This window comes from Chiloscyllium punctatum, chromosome 6 (genome assembly GCF_047496795.1).
Source record: "Chiloscyllium punctatum isolate Juve2018m chromosome 6, sChiPun1.3, whole genome shotgun sequence".
In the NCBI taxonomy this organism is placed as follows: Eukaryota; Metazoa; Chordata; class Chondrichthyes; order Orectolobiformes; family Hemiscylliidae; genus Chiloscyllium; species Chiloscyllium punctatum.
Genome location: NC_092744.1, coordinates 128427714 through 128450740, shown reverse-complemented (window position 1 = coordinate 128450740; position 23027 = coordinate 128427714). Strand labels below are relative to the sequence as shown.

Below are 23027 nucleotides of genomic sequence, written 5' to 3'. Positions count from 1 at the left end.
TTTCGAATAAAACTTTTGAAGGACAAAGAAATGATGAGAACAGAATCGCTGTCACTCTGAGAATCTGTCTTTCAAAATATTTGCAAAGGCAAATTTGGTGACATACAAGGAATAAATTTCACAAGGAGAGAGACAGCGTGTGGCTAGGTAAAGGAGTAGGGGTGGGGTGTAGTCGGTCGGAAGTTGCAGGGAAACAATGTCTAATTTGGTTGACTTTAAATGTAAAGACATTACGTGAAGATGTGCAGCTGAATAAGATTCGATTCCAAAACTCTAAGTTTTGAAAGATTTGGCATAATATTCCACTTCAAGCATTATAAATGGAACTGAGCGGATTTTTTTTATTGCGATGAGAAGTTATTACATAATGAATAGGAAGTGACCAGTTGCTTGGAGATCGACTTCGTGCTTTAATCACATGCGTTAAAGATGTGAGGACAAAAACCATGATGTTTGGTCCATTTAATACTCAGTGAAATCTGCCAAAGTAACGAGCAACAAAACTGCACTTTAACCCTCTGCTTTTCTAAGAAGTATTCTCCTTAAGCTGAAATAAAGTCGGAGCAAATTTGAAGACAGCATTAATCGTTCCAATGAGATAAATCGAATTCATTTGCGATATTATAATGGACGTTGTCAGTTTGCAGCAAAACTAAAATGAAACGAACAAACAGCATTTCTTGTGGTTTAATCCAATTCCGGTTCAGCCATATCAGAAAGGCCATTGAGCCACAACATCGCCTTTATTTCCCTCTCCATGGCTGCTTCTTCATGTGAGAGAGAAAGTCACTGAAGAAATTATGAGTCAAATGAAGGTGAGAATATGACGTAAAAGTATTGTTCTCTGTTTGATTCTGACACAGTTCTGACTCAGAACGTAACACTGACAGCTATTCATTCTGACGAGCATGGCTATTTTTTGGAATTTGCTGTCATTATAATTCTGGTGAAAGCAGAAACACATTGGCGTGGATTCGATTCCCCTCTGTAAATTTCTCATCCATGACTTTCACTGCATGTAACCTGATGAGGTCACATGTCACCCCTCTACAAAATGTGCTGAGGAGACCGAGCGATTATGGTGGTGGGTTATTATACTGTTGCTCTCCACATTCACGGATTCGAGTCACACTCTGGTTGCTAACTTCACAAACCGCTCCATCAGTTTTCCTTTGCACCTCACACTCTGGTATACACTGGATCGCGAATCTTGGTCTTGCCCTTCACTGCACGGGAGATTAACAAGCAACAGACACCACATTAAAGTCGAAATGAAGAGCGAGAGCAGTCATTCTATTCAATTGTACATTAAATTGTTGTAATCAGAAAGAAAGCATTTTTCTTTCCACCCCACGTTCCATCTTGTCTTTCTATGAAGTTACATTGAAAGAAAGAGACACAGATAACAAGAGATTGGGAGCACAACTTTATCCAGTGGGTTGTCCATGAGTATTTTAACCAAACACTTCACACAATGAACTGATCAGTATTTCAATGAGTCAATCGGAATTGGATTCGCAGAAAACTTCTCCAATGAAACGAACCTTTCATTCTTCCACAAATTTCTGCTGTGTGTGAACGATACAAGGATCCATCATCCAGCGTGATCACTGACTTGCCAACTGTATAATGCCCACCAACTTTCTTCAGCAATCACAGCTTCTGGACACAGACACCTGTGCTGTGCCCAGTGTCATTTATTGCACCCAGGCCACAGCACATTTCTTCTTCCTGAGTTTATGAGGCTTGTTCCTGATCTGTCTGATCGGTTTAATAAACGTTTCCTATCACTTCAGCCCATCCCCTCACATTTCTGAACTTATTAATAAAATAAGGCGTTAGACCAAATGTTAAACAATGTGGAAGTATGCCACTCAGCCCATCGAGTCTGCCCCACCATTAAACGAACTCATGGTTGATCTGATAATCTTCAACACGATTCTTCTCACTTACCTCGACAAAGTTCCATCATCTTTCTGATTAACTATCTGGCACAGTTTGAAATTTATCAACAACGCAGTCTCAGCAGTCGGTGCCACAAAAATGCCACAGACTCTCTGACCCCTGAGCAAAGAAATTACTCATCATTTCTGAATTAAATAGGCAATATTTAATTCTATGTTCATGTCCATATGCTCTCCTCACAGCATCGGACAAGCCACCTGCCCGTATCTACCCTTTCAAGATCCCATGAATATTGAACGATTATTAATGTTATTATGTGATTATACAGCTCCCCTCCACATCCTTTCGATCAAGGAGAATAATCCCAGCCTCACCAATCATTCCACAAAGCTCCATTATATAGAGTTAGCAACATGTTTGTAAATCTCTGCTGGCCCTTACAGCGTCCTTACGAAGTTATAAGACAGGTGGAGAAATTTTGGCGAGGAAACGGGTTGAAATTTCAGGCGCAGATGGGAATTGGAACTTGAAATCAGAAAGCGATTGGAATCGGATTGATCCACAGAAGGACCAAATGCAGCAAAGATAACTCTGACAAATGAGAATTTAATCATATTCGATTGATATTCAATTGCTTCATTGTAACTGAATTCCTTCGTGTAATCGTCCCGGGAGTTAGTATTTAGGAGAAATGGAAACTGACCGCCCATACAAAGAAGTTGACTACAATAGCATGCCCGTTGGTCGACTTTGCTTGATTATCAACTTAATTCTCGACTCCGTGAAGCCTACATCGTCCGCGATGCACGAATTAGATTTTTAACAGAACTCTCGTTTCCCTTGGTGGGTGCCACTGAAATACCACTGAAGCAACTGGACACCCTCCACTACAATGCAGTCACTTAACTGTACATTCTTCAATACCTGAATATTTATTCCCTTAATTGCTAAGGCACAATTGCAGCAGAGTGCACCACCTAGAAGATTCACTGGAGTACGACATCCAGGTTTTGTTGTCAGAACCTTCAATGTTAAAAAGCTTTACTGGCTATAATACAAGGTTGAAGATGAACTGAAACGTCACCGTTTGCAAATTACCCTCCAAGGAACATACCAGCATGACTTGGAGAGGAATCAGTGATAAATTCATTGAGTGATGAAGCGGTCTTGATGGTCAAAGTGTGATACTTCAGCCCTCCACCTTTTATCATACATTTTTTTTAAAAATTGACTATTGCATTGACCAGACTTGTGCACATTCCTTTGGTTGTTTCCTAAACTGGCGCTTGCTAAAGATCGAATATCATCCTCAGCCTGTGGTCAACAACAGAAAACATCCAAAAACCCTCTCCAACAACTGATCTCCCTGTCCAACAATCTTCAGAGATCTGTGAATGTCCACTCCAAGATCGCTTTGTTCCTGTACACCACTCAGAATCCCCACTGTTATTGTTTCAATTCCCCAAATTCATTACCACTTATTGGTCTGGATTCAGTTACATTCGGCATTTTTCCTTTATACCTGATTGTTACATCCCTGCGGTCCCTGAAATTATTCATCATAGTCAACTATACAACCAATTGTTGTATCTTCTGTTAACTTCTAAACCATGTCTCCTACAACTAAATTTGAATTATCGATCTACATCAGGAAACAGTGGTACTCTACTGGAAATAGGCATCCAAACATGGTTCATTTTTGGATGGGATGAACACCTGAAATAACAGCAGAATCGGACCCTTGCTGTCATTTGTAAACCTAATGGTGACTCTGCAGGTTGGTGTCCTGACTGATTCCTTCTCACATGTGGGAGTGGTGAATGAACTGCCCAAGTTGTGACTGAGCAAGTGAGTTTACACTTCAGCAGGTAATTGAATCCCTTCCTGAAGACCCCGCCCACATGGACCTGACTTCATTGCGGCGTGGGTATCATTGTGTCTGTTTAGTTTGGATAAGCATTTGAATTTGAGTCCACGCTGAGATGGCTCCCAATTATCCCCGTCATCCATGTATCTTTTTTATCCTTCCTTATTCTCCCACGGAGTGTGACCATCATAGTCTGTACAGCACTTGTTGTTCATCCTTAACTCTCCTTGACCTGAGTCAAAGGGAATTTATGGGTGAACCGTACTATTGTCCGGCTAGAGTCATATATTGGCAGGTCTCGTTAAGGATGGCAGATTTCCCTTTTGAAGGGAAATGAAAGAATGGGTTTTCAGCAAATTAAAACGTTTTGTCACTCTTCCTCTGAGCGGGTTTATATTCCATATTTTATTCATCAAATCTAATTACTACCAGCTGCCATGCTCCATTTTCCAAGGGTTGCTGACCCAAATATCGCCATTACATTTGCAGATGACGTGAAGATTGGTGGAATAGCAGAAAGCAAAGGGGATTGTCAAAGAATGAAAGAGAATATAGATAGACAGTTGAGTTGAGCGGAGAACTGGCAGATGGAGTTGAATCCAGGCAAATGTGAGGTAATGTATTTTGGGAAGTCTAATTCTCGAGCCAAGTATTCTGTGAAAGGAACAGCCTTGGGTAAATTTAATGAGCAGAGGGATCTGGGAGTTCAGATCCTTTGTACCCTGAATGTAGCTGCACAGGTAGATCGAGTGGACAAGAAGGCATCTGGCGTGCTTGCCTTCACCGGACGGGGCATTGAGTATAAGAGCTGGAATGCTAAAATTATACAGGATTTTGGTTCAACCGCATTTAGAATGCTATGTACTGTTCTGGTCTCCAAATTACCAAAACGATGTGCACGTTTATGAAAGAGTGCAGAGAACGTCTATGAGGATGTTGCCTGGTATGGAAGGTGCTAGCTCTGAAGAGAGGTTGAGTAGGTACTGTTTGTTTTCATTAAAGAAAACGAGAATGGAGGGGACCTGATTGACGTCTACAAAATCATGCAGATTATAGCCAGGGTGGATAGAGAAAAGCTTTTTCCCAAGGTGATGAATTCAATAATGAGATGTCACGCGTTCAAGGTGAGAGGTGAAAAGTTTAAGAGAGTTCGACGTTGGAATCATTTTACACAGAGGGTGGTAGGTACTTGGATAGTGTTGCCAGCAGAGGTAGTAGAAAGGTAGATTCATTTCAGGTGCGTCTGGACAGATGCATGAGTAGATGGTGTGCAGAAGGATACAGTTGGTTTGGAATTTGGTGATAGGTTTAGACAGTGGATCAGCTCAGGCTTCGACATCCAAAGGGTCTGTTCTTGGGCTGTAAATTTTCTTTGTTCTCTGTTCTTCTGTGTTCACCACACCATCAACTTCATGCTTCATTGCTACATCTCAGAGAATTACATTGTCAATTCTAATTATCATAGAGGGAATTCGAATATGACATGTGGCTGTGTCGGAAAGAAAGTGATGTCTACTGGATTGGAATGTTTACTGGGAGCAAGAGGCTGATTTGACGACGATGTATTCAAAAACAGTTTTTACTGTCAAAATAACAAAACAGCGCATTGTTAAGGAACATTTCAGAGAATGTTTTCAATTAATCGACCTCTCGCTTAAGACTCCAGCACGCTTCAGCTGAGCCAATCTACAGTGCGGGTTAATGCTGCTGTTGTATCTTAATAATCTAATGAACGGAGACAGATATGCCCTTCCTCCCCGGCTTTGACCAGGAGCACTCCCAGCTTTGGCATTTCATGCGCCTCTGTACCATCATAGAAGAACCACGTCCTCACTTTCAAACCAATCATTCCATTTTGACACCGTGGTTGTGAGATCATTTCTCATGGAGCCGCTTTTACAACATGGACCATAGATTATTGGAACATCAAGCTCAGGAAAAGGACACAGTGTAGCAGTGAGGAAAAGAACATTTGTTTGGAAGTACCTCATTCTGTGGACTTCTACATCATTTATTTCACTCGCGCATTTGGCTCTATCTTGTCCATTCACATCTATATCAGTTCTGCAATTCACATGATACCACGGATATGATAGCACTGGAAATGATGCAGGAGAGTTTTACCAGGATATTGTCTGGGTAGAAGAGTTTCAATTATGAAGAGAAATTGGATAGTCTGGAGGTGTTTTTTCTACAGCAGAAGAAATTGAGAGGAGACGTGATAGTGATGTACAAAATAATCAGGAATATGGATGGCGTAGACTGAAATAAACGTTTGTCTTTGATGATGAGATCGATCAAGGGGTTAGGGGAGGGTGGCATAGAGTTAAGGATAGAAGAGGAAAGATTTGAGTGAATGCACAGAAAAATGTTTTGAAACAGCGGTTGGTTGAAATCTGGAACTCAGTGCATGCAAAGGTTGGAGAGGCAGAAATCCTCATAACTTTCAGAAGAATTCAGATGTGAATTTTGTGATGCCAAGACAGATGAGGCTATAGGCCAAGTGGTTTTAAAAAGTGTTCGGATAGTTAAGCGAATGTTAATTTCCAGTAATACCAAATAGGCTTCTTTTTGCATAAACTTCCTGGATAGTACCATCGCCTGTTGCTGCGTGAGATCCGGTTCAATTCGCTTCCAGGATGAATGCTTGCACATTGGGAGGACCCAGTGGGTAGAACTGAACCTTTCCGCTCCAGAAACCCATTTGCGATTCCAGACTTGTGTGACTGACTGTAGAATTTGCACTCTCATGCTCTCTCTCTCCCTTGTGAGTCTCCTCTGGCTGCTCCAATTCCTTCCCACAATGCAAAGGTATGCAATTCAGGTCAATGAAAACAAAATCTGAATGGACAGTAAGTGCTGTAAATCAGAGACAAAAGTCAGAATTGCTGCTCGGGGAAAACAGAATGACCATTTCGGGTCAACAGACCCTTCCTTGGAATTGTTTTTAATTCGCAATGTTAACTCTGAATTCTCTCCACTGATGCTGCTTGACTCGCTGAGCTTTTAGAACAATTTCTATTTTTATAGGTGGATCATAAATGCGGATTTAGAAAGATAGATTGGGGGCAGTGTCAACGCACTGTGTCTAATTCCATTAACTCTGTATCTATAAGTATTTGTCCTTTTTTTAGCCTTTGGTTTTCACATCTCTCCTGTCATGTGAATTGCAGAACAGGACAATCGACGTTTCGGGCATAAGTCACCACTAAACCGTTACGACATGACGCCTGGAAGATGAACACCTCATATTCGACCTTGGGACCCTGCAACCACACGTGGTAAATGTGGATTTCAACGGTTTCCTCATTTTTCCTCCTCCCCGCCCCCCCACATTATTAGAGTCTGAAGAATCCAACACAGCACCGCCTTCCGGATCAATACATCCCTCCCCCTCTAACATATCACCTCCTCTCCTGCCTTGAACCACCATTCGCTTTCCCAGCTACCTTGCACCCAACTCCAACCCCCTCCCATTTATCTCCCAGCCCCCACCAATAAGACTCATTCCTGATGAAAGACCTATGCCAGAAACGTCGATTCTCCCGGTCCTCGGATGCTGCCTGACCTGCTGTTCTTTTCCAGCACGACACTATCACCATGTCGAAGATAGACGAGTTCAGCTCAGGATTGTTATCTGAGAGCGAAGAACGCTGAGTGAGGAAGTGATTAAGTGCACATTAAAGGGATAGATATGTGTGATAGGAATAAACTTCTTATGGGAAGAGTTAACAACCAAGGATCTCCGTCAAACGCAAGGGAGAGGATGTTCAGAGGAGAGATAGGAAGAACGTTTTCACTCTGAGAGTGTTGTTTATTTGGAATTCACTGTTTGAACGTGTGGTAAAGCTAAGCGTCAGGAGTATTTAGCCGAATACTTGAGAAGTTAGAGCACACATGGATAAGGACCAGGTACTGGAAAGTGGGGTGAAGTAAAACAGATGCCTGATGAAAGAACCGAATACTGTAAAGAAAATACAGAGCATGAAAGCATGGGAAGGATAAAGACATGGAAACCACTGGCGATCTGTTACAAGGGGTCTGCGGAATGCAGGATGGGGCCAGTGAGGCAGGATAGGATAAGAATTGTGGAATGCTCCTACACCAACTAGCAGAGTCAGACTGGGCTGAAATGGTAAAATGGCAGGCTGAGATAATAACAATTAGTAAAGTCAGCCCTGCCTACCTAATACCAACATGGCAGTTTGGGACAAGTCGGGAAGGTACATACTAAGGACATGACTTTAAATAATTAATTGATAGTTCAGTCAGCCTGCTTAAGACGCTTGTAGACGGAAAGATATGACATTAAATATCTAATCTGTAGTTAGTAGAGTCAGCTTGGGACAGGAAAACATTGTGGTAGATGGGGTCGTTAAATATCTAATCATGAAAGGTTAGTCTGGGATGGAAGTTCATTGTAGCATAGGTGGCAGTAGAATACCTAATGATGACAGTCGAATAATATTAAGTAGATTTATGAAAAACCATAGTGGCAGAGTAGAGCGATAATGGGAACTAACACTATTGGTTTATTGCATAGCTGGAGTGAGGTAATTCTGACTAACACAGTTGTGTATTCTGATAAGCTAAAAAAACATGATTAAAGAAAAGGTATGAAATGATGGAGTTTAGTTCAGATACATGTGAGGTGCTGCACTTTGGGAAAGCAAATCTTAGCAGGACTAATACACTTAATGGTAAATTACGAGGGAGTGTCGCTGACAAAGAGACCTTGGAGTCCAGGTTCATAGCTCCTTGAAAGTGGAGCCGCAGGTAGATATGATAGTGAAGAAGGCGTTTTGTATGCTTTTCTTTTTTGGTAAGAGTGTTGAGTACAGGAGTTGGGTGGTCATGTTGTGGCTGTACAGAACATTGGTTATGCCACTATTGGAATATTGCATGCAATTCTGGTCTCCTTCCTCGCGGAAAGATGTTGTGAAACTTGAAAGGGCTCAGAAAACTTTACAAGAATGTTTCCAGGGTTGGAGGATTTGAGCTATCGGAAGAGACTGAACAAGCTGGGGCTGTTTTCCCTGGAGCGTCGGAGGCTGAGGTTTACAAAATTATGAGGAGCATGGACATTATAAATAGACAAAGTCTTTTACCTGGGTAGGGGAGTTCAGAACTAGAGGGTATAGGTTTAGTTTGAGAGAGGAAAGATAGAAAAGAACTAATGCGGCAACTTTTTCACACAATGGGTGGTATGTGAATGGAATGAGTTGCCAGATGATGTTGTGGAGGCTGGTACAATTGCAACATTTAAGATGCATGTGAATAGGAAGGGTTGAGAGGAATATGGGCCAGTTGCTGGCAGGTCGGACTAGATTGGGTTGGGATATCTGGTCGGCATGTACAAGTTGGACAGCAGGTTCTGTTTCCATGCTGCATATCTCAATGACTCTGTGACTCTATGCCAAGAACCTCACGTTTTGGGCGATTCAAGAATTTATTTTCTGAATGTCACTGTTTTTGTTTGCAAATAAAAGATCTACTCCTTGAAAAACTCGCCGCATCTCCTGGTGACTGTTGACATTTTCTCCACGACAACCGCAACTTTGGGTGCAGTAAAATTGTGGCGAGTGCAGCTCTGTGGCGCAATGAAAAGCGTGTTAGATTTCTACAAGTTTGGTAACTTTGCTATTCAAAGCTTGTGAGTTTGAACCGCATCAGAATTGGAGTTTAGTTCCGTTTTCAGCTGAATCATTAACTGTTGTGCTGATTCATCACCAATTCCTGTCGTCTGGAGTTCTCATCCCTGCTACTGACCAGAGGAAATTCCTTACCTTCTTGGTTGTGACTTTTTACGGAGTCATGATCACACCAGAACCAGATGCTCACTCGCAAAACCTGCAAATTTCGTGCAGAAACCCACTGTCTCTAAACGCATTTCCCTCCCAAAGTTGCAGAGAATTGTTCGATTGCTTAATTGTCTTTATCCCGTTCTGTGACAGGTTGTTGTGGATGAGCTGGGGAAAGACATTGACATGTTTGGTCAGCCATGATGATATCAAATGGCGGGTAGTACAGGTATTTGGAATAGCTTCCTCCTATTCCTCTCTTTCTGTGCTGTTTCTTACAGAGGGTTTTTAAAATTAACATGATGAGGGCAATGTGAATCTACACTACGGAATATGAATGTCCTCCCCTTTACCCCACCGCTCTCACAGCCAGACAGACAGCTCATATTGCTGATTTAAATCAGATAGTGATGGATTCTCTCAGACTGCTTCAACAGGGTCAAAAGTTCGATTCCAGCCTCGGTGGACTGTCTGTGTAGAGTTTGCACATTCTCCCCGTGTCTGCGTGGGTTTTCTCCGGGTGTTCCAGTTTCCTCCCACAGTCCAAAGATTGTGCTGGTCAGGTGAGTTGGTCATTCTAAATTGCCCATATTGCATTTATCAGAGGGGAAATGGTTCTGGTTGGGTTACTCTTCGGAGGGTTGGTGTGGACGTTTTGGTCCGAAGGGTCTGTTTCCATTTTGTAGGGCATCTAATAATCACAGCAAAAGTCGAGCAGTTGAGTTAAAGTTCCCAAGGTACGTGTAGGTCACGTGACAGGTTTGCTGTCTGCGGCTCGAGTCACGCAGTTGGTCAGCGCTGAATAGTTAAAAGTGCATAACATGCCAAGGCTGTAAGTTCAATGCTTATCTAAAGATGCTGTTACTGACATTGACCAGGGATTATTGGACCATCAGACTGAAGCGCAGTTGAAAACAATGTTGAGTAAAATAGCATTTATTTGAAAACTCCAGTTTCTGACATGGGGAAAAGTTTTGCCTTTGTTAAACATGCCAATTATTAACAGAAAATCTGCAAATATTCCCCACGTGAATATCCATCTGTGGACAGAAAAACAGAGGTGAAGTTTTAGCTTGATTACCTTCCTCAAATCGCTGACCCAGCACTGGATTACATCCTGGGAAAGTCTGTTTAAATCGTTTCATATCATTCAATTTCATGTAAGCTGCACAGCTCATTAAACCAATCGAAAGTATTAGATTGTACGAGTATTAGTACTCCAAATTTCTTTATCATGCCCCGATGGGTTTGAAGTTCTAACCTCTAGTTTCCGCTCACCTAAACAAGGAAATTTCCCTCATACTTACTCTTAACAACTTCACATCAGCTAGATAACTTCTTTTCGGACACAGCTAAGTCTTTCCTGATTTCTCCCGCATTATTCCTTATCTATGCCATCATCCCAGTAAACCGCCTCTTTTCGTTTCTAGTGGCTTTATTTCCCAGTAAACCTCATTTCCATAATTTCTAACGACAGGGTATCATGGCTGTGCCATTCCTAATGCCTTTGTAGTCCAGGAAACACTGCCCGTGTCTTTCATCATGTCTTTATATCCCTGTATATTTCAACCTGAGAAAGGATGCTAGGTCCAATTCAATGCATCAAAACTCACCACTAAGCTATGCAATCTTATGAGCGACACAGGAAAGGTGGAAGCAATTTCAATTACAGCTGAATGGATTGGTTACAACAGAATCGGGTCAAATCCTACTCACATACTTGACTGTTGTTCTTATAGTTATTTGTTCCCTCCGTGTGCTGAAGTCACACAGTGAGGGATCAATTACTATTGCCAGACATACATAAGGGGGTGGGTATGGAATGGTGAAGTTGTGAGACCAGAGCAGTTTTTATTGACATACCATTCACTGTTTGAATATCAGTCTTAGGAATTAGACAGAGAGTGATTTAGAACGAAATTTGAGCAGGGAAATTTACCCCATGATGTAACACCAAATTTTGTGGTTACTTTGTTGTTTACCTCATTTGTGTGTTTTGCCTCTTTGGTCATTTTGAAGTTATCCCCTCTATACAAAAGATCCGTGCTTTTGCACCATTACACAAAAGATGCAGTACATTGACACCCAACGCTGCTTGCACAGATATTGACCCCTGGAACCAGCACTGTGTACTCTCCTCGAGTCTGGAAAATAATTTGCTGCATTCACAGTCTTACGCCTCTTTTCATTTCATCGGCTTCTGTTCTTCACTGATTCCGATTCAGCAGATCTTGTCACTGAGTCATTTCTTTGTATGTGTTCAGATCATGTAAGCAAAATATCACAGTCCATAACCCAGAAGTCAGACCAAACTCAGGGAACCGTACTCTGCTCTTGAACATTTCATGAACACCAGGGAGAAATATCGATGCTCTTCAAAATTTACTAACCTGTTTTTCAGAAGCAAGATAAAAAGTTCCAGGTTTCTACTTTTGTTGTCACACGGACCAAGATTGTAAATGCTGGAACCAGTTGAGACTCTCCGCTCTCCCACATCCATTTTCTCCCTAGGAAGTGTTAACTTGATGGTCTGAATTGGATTCTTCTAAAAAGAAGAATATTTTTATCCATTGATTTCTGGTTTATGGGCCCACTAGGCTCCCTCTGGGCCTCTGTATATGGCTCTGACGACAGCAGTTTCCCGCAATCTTCAGATTTTTGTAGCAAGTACCTTCGAGGATGACATCAAAAGATGTTCGCTGTGACTGTGTGATACTCTACCAATGGAAACAGCTCTATCAATGGAGGCAGCTCAGTCCGCTGGAATGGGATAATTTCTGCAGTGTGTCCTGCGGATCAGATACAGTGCACTTTATCATTCAGATCATACAGAGTGAGAGCGCTCGAAAAGGCCAATTGGACACTCGTACCTGTGTCTGCTCGGGAGTTACAAAATATGGGTTAATGTGGAAGCACTGGGGATTTGATTAGATTAGATTACTTACAGTGTAGAAACAGGCCCTTCGGCCCAACAAGTCCACACCGACCCGCCGAAGCGCAACCCACCCATTCCCCTACATTTACCCCTTTACCTAACACTACGGGCAATTTAGCATGGCCAATTCACCTGACCTGCACGTCTTTGGACTGTGGGAGGGAACCGGAGCACCCGGAGAAAACCCACGCAGACACAGGGAGAACGTGCAAACTCCACACAGTCAGTCGCCTGAGTCGGGAATTGAACCCGGGTCCCTAGCGCTGTGAGGCAGCAGTGCTAACCACTGTGCCGTGAGGCAGGAAGCAGTAAAGAATCGACTGTGAAGCGATTGGGATCTGAATACAGGAGCAGAAAATAGGTTGTACAGCGCAGAGGAGAGCTTTGAAGTATTGAATTCTGATTGATGGGCCGATCATGCTTTCACTAGCCCACGCTGATGCAGAAGATAATATGTCAACGTCTCTTGGAATTGAGATGTCATAGGCAAATATCACCGTTACACTGCTGTTAATTCCTTTTTCCAATGTGACGACAGTCTGTGTGTAAAATAGCTTAAATATTTAATCCTTTCTCATCAACAATTCCATTCCATCTCATTGTGTTGTATTGTCTTCTTCCCACGTTACCTGTTATTGTGCCTGAAGTGAAGTTGATTTGCTCCTTCTGCGTGTCTTTTACAGGCTGAGTGATATGATGCATTTGTACTGATCCACCTTCTGACAGAATTTTCCATTTCACTTCAGCCCGCCCTAACTTCGGTATCTGATACCATCCCCATTGTCTGGGTGTTAAGCGCTCGTCTCAGATCCAGCCTACCCTCACCCAAAATAAATGCAAAACTCAGTCACACTGAGATCACTGCAATCAGGGGCATCTTCACTCCGAGGTCATTGATTATTCCTAGGAGAAAGTTAGGACTGCAGATGCTGGAGATTTGAGTGGGGAGTGTGGTGCTGGAAATGCACAGCAGTTCAGTCCGCATCCGAGGAGCAGGAGAATCCACGTTTCAGGTATAGCCCTTCAACAGGAATAAGCCTTATGAGTCGGGACTGAGAGATAAATGGTAGGGGTGCAGGGTTGGGCAGAGATAGTTGGGAAAGCGGTAGTTGGATGAAGGTGAGGGAGAAGATGATAGTTCAGAGGGAACAGTGATGGAATGGGTCCAGAGGGCGATGACAAGTTTGAGGCTTGGGACTTGTGGCAAGGGAAATGAGGAAATTGTTCAAATCACAAACTTACCCAGTGAAGTGACTGAGTCCCAACGCGGAATATACGTCGTTCGTCCTCCAGGTATTGGGTGGTTATGGTTTGGCGCTGAAGGAGGCCAAGGAGCTGCACGTCTTTGACGGAGTGGGAGGGGGAGTTGAAGTGTTCAGTCACGGGATGGTGAAGTTGGTGGGTGCGGTGTCCAAAAGATGGTCTCTGAAATGATCTGTAAGAAGGTGTCCTGTCTCTCTGATGTAGAGGAGTCCACATTGGGTTCAACGGATGCAATAGATGACCTTGGATGTTGTCCAAGTGAATTTCTAACGGATGTGGAAGTATACCTTGGGCCTTAGACGGAGATGAATGGAGTGATGTGGGCGCTGCTTTTACCCTTCCTGCGGTGGCAGGGAAAGCTGCCAGTAGTGGGGTGTGGGTTTATTGAGGGTTGTAGACCTGACGAGGGGCTCGTGGAGGGAATGGTCTTTTCAGAATGCTGATAAGGGTACGTAGGTAAATATATACCTGATAGTGGGGTCTGTATGGAGATTGCAGAAGTGCTGGAGTCTGATGTGGTTTATGCTGAGTTTGGTGGGGTGAAAGTTGAGGACCATGGGGTTCTGTCCTTATTGCGGGAGGGGTGGGATTTAAGGGCGGTTGTGAGTGAAGTGGAGGAGATGCACTGGAGATCAAGGTCAACCACGTGGGAAGGAGACCAACTGGGACTTCCTGAGGTAGAGTTGGTCATCCTGGAAAAAGATGTAGTGGAGGCGGAGGAATTGGGAATAAGGGATGGTGTTTTTACACGAGGTGGCGGAGGGGGTGTAATATTGGTAGCTGTGGGAGTCGGTAGGCTTCTAGTACATCTCTGTCATTAATCATTCGCTGGAGACGGTGATGCACAGGTCCAAGAAGTTGAAGGAAGTTGCCAAGGAGATCCAGGTGAATTTGACGTCGGGGTGAAAGGTGTTGGTAACGTTGGTGAACAGTTCAACTCCTTGTGGGAGCAGGAAGTGGGGCCAATGGATTCATCAATATAGCGGAGTTACAAGTGGAGAGAGGTGCCAGTGTAACTGCGAAAGACGGACAATTCCACATATCTGACAAATAGGCAGGCATAGCTCGGTCACATGCAGGTGCACATGGCTACCACTTTGGTTTGGAGGAAGTGGGAGGATTGGACAGAACAGTTGTTGAGCGTGAGGACCAGTTTAGCCAGGAGGATGAGGGTGTCGGTGGAAGTGTACTAGTTGGGATGGGGTGAGATGAAGAAACAGAGGGCTTGGAGACTTTCGTCATGGCAGGTGGATGTGCAGAGGGACGGGATGTCTAAGGTGAAGATGACGCGTTGTGGACCAGTGCTTCGGTGGTGTCACAAACGTAGGTGAGGATTTCCTGGACTGGGGAGACAGGAAGGTGTTGAGGTAGGAATAGATGAGTTGGCTCGGACAGGCGCAGGCTGAGACAGCAGGTCATAGGAAGCAGGTAGAATCGGGCAGTGCGGGGTTCATGGACAATGAGGTTGGAGGCTGTGAATGAGAGATTCCCCAGAGATGATGAGGTTGTGATGGTCTAGAGATTAGGTTACATACATGCATGCATGCATGTCTGACGAGCTGGCCGAGAGGTTAAGGCGATGGACTGCTAATCTATCGTGCTCTGCACGCGTGGGTTCGAGTCCCACTCTCGTCGCTACTTTTGGATTATCACAGCTGTCTTATTGAAATTGGAACTCCAATGGTTTGTTTATATGCATCGACGGTATTATAAAACCTCAAACAATAATTTGAGCCTGTTGCCTAACTGCATTGAAATGTGCATTGAAATGGGACAACGAAAAGGAACGCGATTTTCTTTCCCAAGTCAAGTTGCTGTTAACTTTTATCGTATGAAAGAGATCCAGGAAAACCAAATAACGAGAGATGCGATGTGCATCTTTAATGCAATGGTCCTTAACGAGTGTTTTGTCATATGAAATCTGGAGCAGGTTGGGTAGAAGTGATTCATCTTGGTGGGAAGAGCGCAGAGAGACACACAAAATAATAGAGATATTTCAAAAGGTGCAGGGGTGGGTGTAGCGACACAAAAAAAACTGGCTGTGATTGCACAAGAGAGAATTGCCGATGTGGGTACCGTGCATTGGCACGGACAGACTTACACATTGGTCTCGCCCTTTCCCCCTTGTTCTCGCCATTGATGAAGGCTGAACATAAGACACAGATAAGCACAAGATGTGGGAAGCAAGCTCCCTCTCGTTATGAACACACTGGAATGCATCACATTGAACTATGAACAACTGGAGAAGTCAGCATGTTAACTGCAGGAAGTGAACGTAAACTGTGGATCAATAACCACAGATTAATGCAGCATAAACATGAAAAATGATTTAAAGTGTCTTTAAACGCATGTCATTAACAGACATTTCGTTCTAATACCCGACATGCCTTTCGTGGGAAATCATGTCTCACAAACTTGATTGAGTTTTTTGAAGAAGTAACAAAGAAGATTGATGAGGGAAGAGCAGTAGATGTGATCTATATGGACTTCATGGAGGACTGATTAAGGAAGATTAGATCTCATGGAATAAAGGGAGAACCAACCATTTAGAAACAGAACTGGCTCAAAGGTAGACGACTGAGGGTGGCGGTGGAGGGTTGTTTTTCAGACTGGAGGCCTGTGACCAGTGGAGTGCCACAAGGAATGGTGCTAGGTCCTCGACTTTTTGTCATTTACATAAATGATTTGAATATCAGCATAAGAGGTACTGTTAGTAAGATTAGAGATTACACCAGAATTGGAGGTGTAGTGGACAATGAAGAACATTAACTCAGATTGCACCAGGATCTGGACCAGATGGGCCAATGGCTTAAGAAGTGACAGATGGAGTTTAATTCGGATAAATGCAAGGTGCTGCATTTTGGGAAAGCAAATGTTAGCAGGACTTATGCAAATAATGATAAGGGCTTGGGAATGTTGCTGAAGAAAGAGACCTTGGAGTGCAGGTTCATAGCTCCTTGAAAATGGAGTCGCAGGTCGATAGGACAGTGAAGAAGGCGTTTTATATGCTTTCCTTTATTGTTCGAAGTATTGAGTACAGGAGTTGGGAGGTCATGCTGCGGCTGTACAGGACATTGGTTAGGCCACTGTTGGAATATTGCGTGCAATTTTGGTCTCCTGCCTATTGGAAAGATGCTGTGAAACTTGAAAGGGTTCAGAAAGGATTTCCAAGGATGTTGAAAGGGTTGGAGGATTTGAGCGTTAGGGAGAGGCTGAACAGGCTGGAGCTGTTTCCTCTGGAGCATTGGAGGCTGAGGGCTGACCTTATAGATGTTTACGAAATTATGAGGGGCATGGATACGATAAATGGACAAAGTCTTTTCCCTGGGATCAGGGAGTCCAGAACTAGAGGGCATAGGTTTAGTATGAGAGGGGAAAGATATAAAAGAGACCTAAGGGATAACGTTTTCACGCAGAGCGTGGTACGTGTATGGAATGAGCTGCCAGAGGATGTGGTGGAGGCTGGTACAACTGCAACATTTCAGAGGCATTTGGATGGGAATATGAAGAGGATGTGTCTGGAGGGATATGGACCGGGTGCTGGCAGTTGGGACTAGATTGGGTTGGGATATCTGGTCGGCGTAGCAGGTTGGGCTGAAGGGTCCTTTTCAATGCTGTACATCTCTATGACCATATTTTAAGGTGGATGACAACAATACCAATTTTGTTTTGAAATTGAGATCTATTTCATCATTTTACACAGCGACCAAGTTCAATTTAAATAATACAAATAACGTACGCTCACACGGAATAAAACTGTGATTTTATTACAAACATTGTCCTTTTTAAGGAGCAGTAACTCAACATGAAAAATAAGATGTATTTTTTATTGAACATAGGTCAGTTAAGACCATTATCTTAATTCGCATGGTTAATATGCACATGGTTAATAAGGTTAAAGAAAGAAAGTATTTTGGAAATAATGACTCGGTGGTGACGAAAAATAAGATTAGGTTCTCATGATGCGGATATTCCACCAATGGCTCCAGTGGTGGAAATGGTCAGTGGGCAGTATTTCTATGATGGTTATAGAGGTGTGTGAGCTGCCAGTGTTGGGAGCTCGCACCTCATCTGGAGCAGCCTCTGTTGACATGGACCAGGGAGCATTGTGACATCAGACTTGGAGGTCCAACCACACCTGGAGCAGCTTTTATTAACATGGAGCGGCAGGGAGCATTGGGACATCAGACTCCGAGATCCAACCTCATTTGGAGTAGCATCTGTTGACATGGACCAGGGAGCTTTGCGGGATCATTCTGAGAGCTCGACCCTCATCTGGAGCAGTTTTTCATGACGTTGAGCAGCAGGGAGCATTGGGACATCAGAGTGGGAGCTCCAATCTCACTTGCAGCAGCTTCTAGTGACATGGACCAGCAAGGAGCAATGGAATGTCAGGTTGGTAGCTGCAACCTCACTTGGAGCAGCTTGTATTTACATGGAAGAGGAGGGAGTATTGAGACATTAGGCTGGGGGAAACAATATTCAATTAATTTAATCTGAAGTAAAATAAGTTTCAACACCTCAGATGTTAATTGATTTATGAAGAATCTGTCGCTGGAAAAATAAAATTCTTTAGATATTGATGACAAGTCCTGCAAATATTCAACTCAGGAAAACGCATTACTACAGAGAGAAATGCAAGTGATATTTCAGGTCTTTGACTTTTTCTTTTCTGGCCGACTCTACGCTGGATTACATGACCAAAAGGACTTTTTCACTCATTTCATGTTATTTAGTTTCCTGCAAATACGGACAGGTCATTGACGTAATCTAAAGCTGAAAACTATGGGAAATGCGATGTTGTGATTAGTCTGGAGTTTACCTCGAATGTAGTGGAAACACAGCAAAATAAGTTGTAATTTCCTCGATCATCAGTGACCTCATTGATTGGCTGATCAGATTATGAATGGTAGTTTTATTTGAGGACCATTTGAAGTGAATCAATGATGGCGATTACTGTGTTTTTTATTCACATTGGGAATGTTACCGTTATTGCTCATGTCCTCGTTCACATCACAGCTCGGCAGAATGTAAAGTCACAGCTGTGTATCTGGACAGTGTTACAACCATTCGTATCGCTGGCTACGGATCAGATGGTTGTAAGTTCGAACTTTACTTGGCGCATGCGCATTGTGGAGATTCACAACACATCCAAGCTAATTTTTTTGGTGACACTGAGGTGGATAATGTTTGGAATTTTCATCTCTACGAACGAAAATTCTTTCACTGTCTTTGATCAGTTAAACATTACCAAGAACAATCACAGTTACAAATCACACAGCACCAGGTTGCATCGAACAGGCATATTTGGAAGCAACATCTTCTTCATAAGGTGGTTGACAACTGTTGGACTCTAATCTGCCTTTGCATGATTTTCAGATTTGTCCAACCCAGTCCAACACCAACACTTCCAAGTCATGGGTACCATCGACACTACTAACGATCGGTTAAAGTCCAGATGATCTTCCAAAAGATCGCGCATATTGACAGACACACCAAGCTTCTGCAGAAAAATACCCACCTGATGAAGGAGCGGCTCTCTGGAAGCTAGTGCTTCCAAATTAACCAGCTGGACTATGCCCAGAGATCGTGTAATTTTTAACTTTGTCTACCCAACTCAAACACTGGCACTTCCATATCATAGAGAACATCAGTCATGTCCCAGCGCTTTCAGAGAAGGCAATCCTGAAATAGCAGCACACATTGCACATAGGTACGTTTCATTTTCAGAAACCAACCCACTCAATCGCTGCATCTCCTGTGTATGAAAAGCACAGAAAAGAAATAGCTGAGATTCAGTTTTGACAATATTTTGAAACTCTTTGGGAAGTGGAATCAGGGGAGAATGAAGGATGAACTGTCTGACTGTGCAGAGAGAAGGAATGCACTTTTCTCTTCTTTCAAGGGCGAGGGTATTGACTGATCTAAGGCATTTAGCAGATTCCTGGTAGACCTGCTCTCTCTGCGAGAGGAACAAGAAATCCTGATATCCTGAACGGTAATGAAACCCAGGCCACTCAGTGAAAGCGCCGAATACCAATCACTAGATCACCAGGGATAAGGGCAGAAACAGTTGCACAGTTTCTTCATAACACAGGTTTTGGAATTATGTCACTGTAGATACGTTTTCCCTCAAAAATGAATGAATTATCGAGTGTTTACAGCACAGTAATAGGACCCATCATCTCACTTCCCAGTACCGGGTCTGTACCCTTGTAAACTCTGAAGTTTCACGTGTTCATCTCAATGCTAATTACCCTGGAACGTTTTAATCTTGTAAGGCACAATAAATGGGATTGAGGTTTGAGATGAGAAAAATGTGTTTACACCCAGTAGGGGAACTGAACGCCATTTTTATGCACAGACTGCAGCACGCAGACACATTTCCCCAGGAATGAAACAGGTTTCGTGAGAAAACAAGCACAAAGTAAGATATCACCCTCTTGACTGATATTATCCCGTTTCAGACTTCAACACCAGTGTCTGGTTACAGCAAAGAAAGGAAGCATTCAGCCCGTCACGTCCCAGTGTTCCTTGCCCATTGTTTCCCCATTACTCTGTAGTTTATACTGCCTCACCTCGTTCTTGCTGTAAAACTGGATCATTGCTCACGCCCGCTATTTCCTGTCCTGCTGAACGGTTTTCCTCAATTTCTTGGACAGAAAAACAGGAATGGATTATTTCAAACACTTTTCTAGTTTACAAGGCCAGTGTTATCACCACTGAGCCAGCACATTGCCAGTTCAGAGGTAAGGTCTCATACATTAGAAACTTCAATGCAAGAGATGATTGTTTAGCCTCAGTGTTGTTAGCCAAACAACAAGACTGGAATGGAGCCGAGGGCATCATGCACAGAAGGATGGGAGAATAGAATGATGAATCTCATGGTGTCCATGGTGGTGTTAACAGAAATCTTCCCTGGTAGTATAGTGATGAGGATTCAATGCTTTCATTGTCATGGCTTGTTAAATGTTAACGTTTACAGTAATCAACATGAAATACTGCCTGAACTTTCGAAGCACAATGATGTTGTGCAGAAGTCAGAACCGCTTCCCTGTATGTTACAGTTCCGCATCAGCAACTTCAGCTGCAATTGCCTGACGTTCAATCAGTTTAAATCAAGAACGGAGCGAGCGTCAGGAAAATGGAAGGGGCCTGGTAGTTTGAGAGAGTTAACAACATGCCTGGTGGAGCCAGATTCAATGTCGTTACTGAATATCGATTTTCCAGTTTACCTTAGTATACTGATCACTCCGGATCAATTACCCATATTATCTGCCATTTGTTTTGTTCTTTGTTCATTTCACTTCTGTTCAGTGTTCCGGGGCGACACGCATTTTTATTTTGGCACATGTTACTCAGATCTGTTTCGCAGCTTCATATTAAGGCCAACAATTTTAGGAACAGAAAGACACTACTCAGACGTCAAGTCTGTTCCACTATTGAATGGTGTTATTTCTGATCTGATAACCTTGAATTGCACTTTCTTTCCTTTCCCCATAACGCTTGATGTCTTTGCTGTTTGAAGATCTGCCAATCTCAGCCTCATTACACCTAATGACCCTTCCTCAACAACCTTCTGCGACAAGATCCACAGATCCAGAACTGAGAGAATAACTGCTTCCTCATCTCTGTTTTAATTGTGAGATCCGTATTCTAATACGAAGTTAAAAATCATACAACACCTGGTCATAGTCCAACAGGTTTAATTGGAAGCATGAGCTTTTGGAGAGCTGCTTCTTCATCAGGTGTTTGTGGAGTACACAGTTGTAAGATACAGAACTTATAGCAAAAGTTTACAATGTGATGTAACTGAAATTATACATTGAAAAATATCTTGATTGTTTGTTAAGAGTTCTATCTGTTAGAATGACCATGTTAGCTTTACTTCTTTCTTATGTAAATTGCAAAACTTTATTTGAAAGTTACATTCTCAGGTGAACTTTATTAAAGAGTGTCAGCCCCGAGAATATTTTCAAGGTGTTAGTCCCTGTGTGCTGTGTCCGTGCCATAACGTTTAGACTGATGCTAATCTCGGCACAATGGTTAGCACTTCTGGCTCACAGCGCCAAAGACGCAGGTTCAATTCCCACCTCAGGCGACTGACTGTGTGGTGTTTGAGCATTCTCCCAGTGTCTGCTTGGGTTTGCTCCGGTTTCCTCCCACAGTCCAAAAATGTGCTGGTTCGGTGAAATGGCCATGTTAAATTGCCCGTAGTGTTCGGTGTAGAGGAATGGGTTTGGGTGGGTTGTGCTTCGGCGGGTTGGTGTGGACTTGTTGGGCCGAAGGGCCTGTTTCCACTCTGTAAGTAATCTAATATAAGAAAAAACCCACTGCAGGCAAGGATGCTTTGAGGCATGGTACATTTGTGAAAACGAGCAGAGGCTACAGCAACGGATGAATGGAACTGCACATCCATCACAAACAGGTGTGTCCCTTGCCAGCTGAAGAGCACTTCAGTGGTCCAGGACATTCGACCTCGGACTTTCGGGTGACAGTCGTCCAAGGAAGACTTCGGAACAGGCAGCACCTAAAAGTGCCCGAGCAGAAGCTGGTCGCTAAGTTCGGTACAAATGAGGATGGCCTCAACTGGGACCTTAGGTTCATGTCACAGTACAGGTGATCCCATTGCCCTAGCTACACACAGAGACCCTCCTACACACACGCACACACACGCATATATACGTTTGTGCGGTGAATTTGTACTTGCAGAGTTACATTCTACTTTGTTCAAAAACTGAATTAATTCATGTAAGTCTCAGTTAACTCATTTTTAAAAAAAATTAGAATCATTCTAAACATTATGGAAAAGACAGCAGCACAAGGGGGCTGACACAAATTGTTTAATGTTCACCTGAGAATATGACTTTAAAATAAAAGATTTTGCGCTTTACAGATGAAAGAAGTGAAGCTAACATGGTCATTCTAACAGATGGAAGACTTAGCAAACAATGAAGGTATTTTTCAATGTACAATTTAGTTACATCACCCTGTAAAATTGTGCGATAAATTCTGTGTCTTACAACTGTGTACTCCACAAACACCTGATGAATGAACAGCGGTCCAAAAGCTAGTACTTCCAATTAAACCTGTTGGACTAAAACTGGTGTGTAATTTTCAATTTTGCATACCCCAGTCCAAAATTATCATCTCTGAGTCATTCGATACGAGGCGCTTTGATCACTGAACCAAACTTTCTGCATCCAAATTATTAAATCCTTGAAAAAACCTATATGTCTCAATAATGATCATTTTG

General features: G+C 43.0%; 1 non-coding gene across 1 annotated transcript; it reads left to right on the top strand.

Annotated features, from left to right (window-relative positions):
• The first annotated feature begins 15324 nt into the window (after positions 1-15324).
• On the top strand, positions 15325-15406 carry trnas-gcu (transfer RNA serine (anticodon GCU)). The gene has a single exon. It is a non-coding gene; the product is annotated as a tRNA-Ser (tRNA).
• The last annotated feature ends 7621 nt before the right edge of the window (positions 15407-23027 follow it).